The following is a 6279-nucleotide window of genomic DNA, read 5'->3' as shown; positions in this document are numbered from 1 at the left end:
TCTCTCATGCGCAGGGATGAACGTCGACGAGCAGGGAGGGTTCGACGGTCAAGGGAACGAGCGCGATCGTCGTGCTGCGCGGACGGAACTCCGGCTGGGGGACGCAGACGGTGAGTACGAACTCTGTCGAGTCTCCACGGACTCCGGCGACGACGGTGACGAACTCCGATGAGCAAGAGAGTGAGAGACGCGTGAGAGAGAGAGGGAGCTCGGGGAGGAAGAGAGGAAGGGAGTTCGACCACTTTTATAGAGCGAGAGGGGAGAGAAACAGCGACCAGTGTCTTCAATCGGCCATCAATGGCGTTCATGGAGCTTGAATGGAGGTAATAGGAGAGAGAAACAGACGCAATGAAGGTCCATTAACGCGGGGAGGAACGGTCGCGTGCGGGGCGGCGTTGGGCACAGGGGCTCGGCCTAGCGGGTCGCGCGACGTCGGGCTTCACGGCACTCGGCCGACTACAGGGGGTTGCTGGCGCGGGTCAGGGCATGGTCGGCGTGGTCGGGCTGCACGGCCTGGGCGTCGAGGCAGGGGCGGTCGGCGTTGCTCGCGGTCCTGGCGCGGATGTCGGTGTCGAACGCGCAGGGGCAGGGCGCGACTGTCGAGGCTCGGCCACGGGATGGGCGTCGGGTCAGTCCTGGCTTGGCGCAGCTGGGGCTCGGGGTGGCCGGGCGGGTCGGCGCGCAATCGCTGGGCTCTGGTCGCTTGGCGGCTGGTGCGGGGCAGGGGCTCTCGGGTGCGCAGCGCTGCTGTGGTCGGGCGCGGTAGAGAGAGAAGCGAGGGGGGAGGAGAGAGAGGCGGCGGCGGCCGAGAGGAACAGGGAGCGGCAGCTTCCTAGGATAGGAGACCAGGGGCGGCGCGGCTAGGTCAGGGGGAGGGAGTGGCGCGCGACTCCTTGTTGGGCCCTGGTGGGCTTTAGGGTTAGGTTAGTTAGATTTTTTTCTTTTTCTTTTCTAATTTCAAAAACATATTTTTAAATAACCCTAAAATTCATAATAATTATACCAAAACTATTTATAAATAATATAGTTATTTTGGACTAATAATTATTTACTAGGATTTTCCTATAAAAAGAAATGCTATTAAATATTCAAACCAATCATGAGAGATCAAAAATCATTCCAAATGCAAATAAATAACAAACACTTAAAAGAAAATTCATTACCATAAATACCATTAATAACTAAATGTATTATTTTTATTTGATGATTTTTATAGTGTTACAGGTCTACACACAATTATCTGTAGACATCGGGGGCTAGCAAGCGAGTTTTACAAGACTCAACGCACAATGGGTCATTTACACTATTCTCTGGGGGTATTTTTGCAAAACGACTTCTTCTTCCTCTCCCCACCTCCCTTCTCTCACGCAGGAACCGCCATGGGCAGGGGCCAGCCAGGGAAGGGGGACGAGCGAGGAGGGGAGGGGGGCTTCGGCCAGCCGCGCGCAGGGCGGGCTGGGGCGTCGATGTCATGCGGAGGGGGTAGAGCAGGCGCTCGGCTGGGTGCAGGGACCTCAGCCGAGCGGCCGGCCGCCACCGCCATGCTAGGACGATGGGAGAGAGAGGACGAGGGAGGGGGGGCTGCGCGCGTGGGCCGCGCGCCTGCAGGAGCCACAGGGACCACGCTTGAGGGGGTTCACGCGGGAGGGAAAGGGGGAAGGGCAAGGCGGCCAACAAGCATGATGGGGCGGCGGCGACGCTCGTTGGAGCCGGTCCAGGGCTCGCGCAGCTAGGGGAGGGAGCGGCGTGGCGCACGAGGGCAGCGGGGCGAGGCTAGCGCGCGACACTAGGGCATGCCTGCACAAGAGGAGGAGGCGGGTCTGCAATCTTAACAGTGATAACGAAGAAAAATGAGAAGAACTATGGTGGTTACTCACCGGAGAAGAAGACCCTCACCGGAGACGAGGAGAAAACCATCGGTTGACGGAGATTCGGAGGTCCGATCGACAAACCGGATGCACCGATACGAAGCCTTCGATGAGACGAACATAGCGGCATGCTCGAATTCCGCCGACGATGCACGGATTGGAAGTAATTGCTCGCCGGAGTTGTTGCTCGAGCTAGAACCGCTCCGAATTTCGGCGAGCAATTCCGGGGGATGGGGAATGTATCTGAGAAAACCGTTCCGTGATTCAGAATGTGCTCAGTGAGGAGAAGCCAGACATATATATATATATATATATATATATATATATATATATATATATATATATATAGGGTTCGGACGAGATAAAATTTTGTGCCAAATTCGGATTTTACTATTTATTAAATTTAGAAAACCCTAGAAATCCATATTTTATGCTCAAAATACTGCAGATACTTCCAAAAATTCCAGAAAAATTCCTAGATATGTTATGGCACCTAATGAACTCAAAAACATTTTTAGAGCTTCCAAAAATATATTTAAGTACCTCGAATAAATAGATTTTAGCTTCTAGAAAATAGAAAAATATTCCGAAAAATATGAAAAATTACCGAAGGCTTCTACAAGCTATATTAACATGTTTGAAACACCTTTTGCACCTAGAAACACTATGCAACGACATGAATGCAACAACCAAAGCATCTCTAGGGCTCATTCTACTAGGTTTACACCAATATAAACAAAACAATTCTCCATTTTAGGAAAAAAGAGAAGGAAATCAAAGAAATGAGAGGGTAACACCTAAATTTGGTGGATATTAGAAAAGAAATTTTATACCCCAAATTCAGGGTGTTACAATACTCCTGCACAGAGACGTCCCCCTAGGAGAACTGGTGGAACTGGGCGTCGAGGTGAAGAGCCCAAGAGTCCCGGTTCCCAAGAAATTGTTCCTCGAGAGCGAGCCACTCCTGGCGGCCCATGTCCACCTAGTCGCGGATGATGTCCTGGAGCTCGATGGTGATGGTGCCGTGGAGCTAGGAGAGCACCACGGTGTCCATCATGGACCAGGCCGGGGACGGTGGGGCTACGATATCGTCGAGGACGTGATCGACGATAGCATAGCATTGCAGGGTGAGGAGGACCTGCCCCCTCCAGCGAGGGTAGTGGGAGGACACCGGGTCCAACACGATGGACACGAGGGACAAGATGTTGTGGAGACCGGTAGCCTATGCGTGGAGGGCAGCGGTCGGTGTCGAGTCTAGGGGCGAGGAGGGCCTCGGGAGAGGGAAGTGGTGCCTCAGGGGAGACTGGAGGATGCCCAAGGAGGATACGCTGCGCGGTTGCTATCTAGCGGGTCAGAGCGGCGCTGATGGCACGCTCTTGCTGCAGGGCATGGGTCATGGCGCGCTCACGATCGCGGGAAGCCTCCACGGCCGTCTGGATGGTGGCGATGGCCGTGACCAGTGTCGACGAGGCCAGCGGGGAAGCAGTGACATCAGCCCATGGAGTGGTTGCGCGGGTGGGGAAGCCCGGAGGAGAGCCTCGACGCGGTTGGGCAGCGAGGATCGCATCGGAGAGGGGTCCTAGACCGGCGATGTAGGCCCCCTCCAACAGTGAGGTCACTGTGGGGCCGAGTCTGGCAGCCGCGAGGGCAGCGGTGAGGGCAGATGTGGGCACAGCTGTCACACCCAGATTTAAGGGATAAATCCAGGTGTGTCTCATATGTGCGCCAAAGAAGAACATCACATATAATGATAAAGTGTATAGAGATAAATGTCACAAGTATCATTATTACATAGCGGAAGTCTTACAAAAATAAATGATAACAATAAAACGAACTAATGTTATTCCTTAGCGCCATTGAGCTGACTGGGAGACGCCACCTAGATCAACTCGTACTCCTCATTATAGGGCTCCTCTTGGACCACCTGCTCTTCACCTGTGGGGGGTTTATATATCGCAAGAGTGAGCTCACAAAAGATCATAGCTCAACGAGTTGTGGGGAATAATATGCATGAACTCACCAAAGGTGGGAGTTTATTTGAAGTGTAAGACTGATCAACAAATAATGGTTGAAGATGTGCATTGCTTTTAATAAGTTGGTCAACTTTTATTAGCAGTTACAAAATGTAAGTAAATACCATACTTGAGTAATAATAAATCAAAATTAATAATAAACCACAATGTGATGCAAATGACAATTGAATTTAATTCCATAAATTGATCATGTGAGTGTCCGAGCCGCTCATGACCACGAGCACGACTGATATACCAGTTTTACACTCTGCACAGGTTTCACATCTTTACCCACAAGTCATGTTACCCATCTGCCAAGGGATCGCGACTTCACATACACCTCTACCAAGGAAGCGAGGCAGGGTAACACTACGAGGCCTTTACAAAGTTCCACTAGCTTCAGAAAACCCGCTACAGTTTCTAGGAAGCTCCAATACATGGATCCCTGGCCTGATCGCCATCGCAGCAAAATCAACCTAAGGACCTCCCTACACCAACCACTCCTCTACTGCCCTTGCCCCTTTCGGGTAAGGTAGTCATCCACTAGCTTTCCTAATTAGTTAGCCAAGGGCGTCCCATACCACCCTTGTGGTAGCACTGTTTTCCCGGGTGGTTCTCCATGTTCCAATTAACAATATGATATTATCATGAACAGTAAATAACAAATTGATAATAAAAGCCTGATCATGAATAATGTGTATCTCCATAGCCAAAACCACATAAAGCAATAGCAGGTACTACCCAAAAATTTAGTGGTAAACAAGGTATAAAGATAGCCAAACTAGGGTAACCTATTGGGTCCCATCCAAATTAACCTATGCAGATCATAATAATTAAAAGGAACATTATTGGGTAAATAGAAGTGATCAAGGCCACAACTTGCCTTTAACGAGCTCCTGCTTAGCAGTCTCCACCTGCTGAACACCTAGATCCTCTTTGGCTTGCTCGTCTACTCACAACAATACAACAAACATGGTATAGCAGAAATTAACATCACACCAAACAGCATATTAGAATGCATGATAATATTCTACGCATTGTAACGAGATCGTAGGAACAAGAATCACTAAATTCGAATTTACGGTTACCGAGCTATGAATTTCTAAAGTTATTAAGTGCCTTGTATAGAATAATTCAAGTGAAAAATTTTATTCCAAGTTTCATGGCTAAACATAGTTACTAGGTGATATAGACAATATTAAAACAAAATTAATGCAATTGGAATGGATTAAAAAGAAGTTAAAATGGAATTTCTATGAATTAAACAAATCCTAGAATTATTTTTATATTAAAAATCATTTTCTGTAATTGATTTATAACCAAACAGAGCTCTCTGTCTACACTTCTAATTCCTAAAGATGCCACGGGTCACATTGTTAAAAATATGACTCTTTTGTGATGATCTTAAACCTAGCCTGAACTGCGGGTTGATATAGGTAAAGGTCAGGGGTTCTTTTATAAATCTACAAACGCGAAGGGGTATGGTGGGCTTCTTGACCGTCTGATCAAAACGAATGGCTACGATTAAATCCCCGCCACACGAACCGTTATGCATCCGAGGTCGTCCTATCTGAATCCCACGGATCCAGTTCTGCGTAAACGTGATAGTTCCCTGGCCATACGATCCTGATCGTGCGACATCCCCCAAACGCAAGCCGTCCAAGACATGAGATCTAATCTCACCCCTAGGTTTAAGATCCCACGACTGAGATTCACCCCCTACCTCGACGACGTAAGACGACAGCGCCGCTCGTCAACCATGGCGGCAGTTCCACCGGTGCACGACGACCAAGTGAAATAGTGCTCTATCCGACCCCTGACCGGCGCTACGCATGGAGAAGAAGATAGCGGAGGTGATGGGATACTACTCACCAGCGGTCAAGCGGTGAAGAAGTCTGTCCACTAGAAAGTGCGGCTCGACAGTGAAGTAATTGCTCCGGCGAGCAATTTCAATGGCGGTGAAGCCTCCGTTGCGCGCACAATCCACCAGAACGATCCCTGGCCCCCAGACACCTCAACCGAGAGACTCGCCAAGGCCCAAATTCTAGCAATTTTGTGGAGCACCGGCGCCCACCTCACCCAATTGTGCTCAGCGCAGATGGTGAGTATGGGGTTAGCTTCACGAGAAGGAAGGATGACTCTGTTTTAATGAGGAGCAGGGGTGTGGCGCCGGGTCATACGCCACGCGGTTCGGGGATTCCGGCCCTCTGTAGCTCTTGGCAGTAACAGCTTCCGTTACACGCAAGCGATTTCCGCGGAGAAGAAGGTCCTGACCGGCCGGGCCCATGCGCCAGCGAGAAATGGTGAGTGCACGCGGAGATGGCCGACTGGCAAGCGGGCCCCGCGAATCAGTGGAAGGATGAGGAGAAGCGCGCGAGAGAGGCTGCCCGGTGGGGCCC

The sequence above is a fragment of the Zea mays genome, chromosome 4, assembly GCF_902167145.1.
Source record: "Zea mays cultivar B73 chromosome 4, Zm-B73-REFERENCE-NAM-5.0, whole genome shotgun sequence".
NCBI classification, from domain to species: Eukaryota; Viridiplantae; Streptophyta; class Magnoliopsida; order Poales; family Poaceae; genus Zea; species Zea mays.
The sequence above is the reverse complement of the archived record's forward strand: the minus strand, read 5'-3'. Positions refer to the sequence as shown.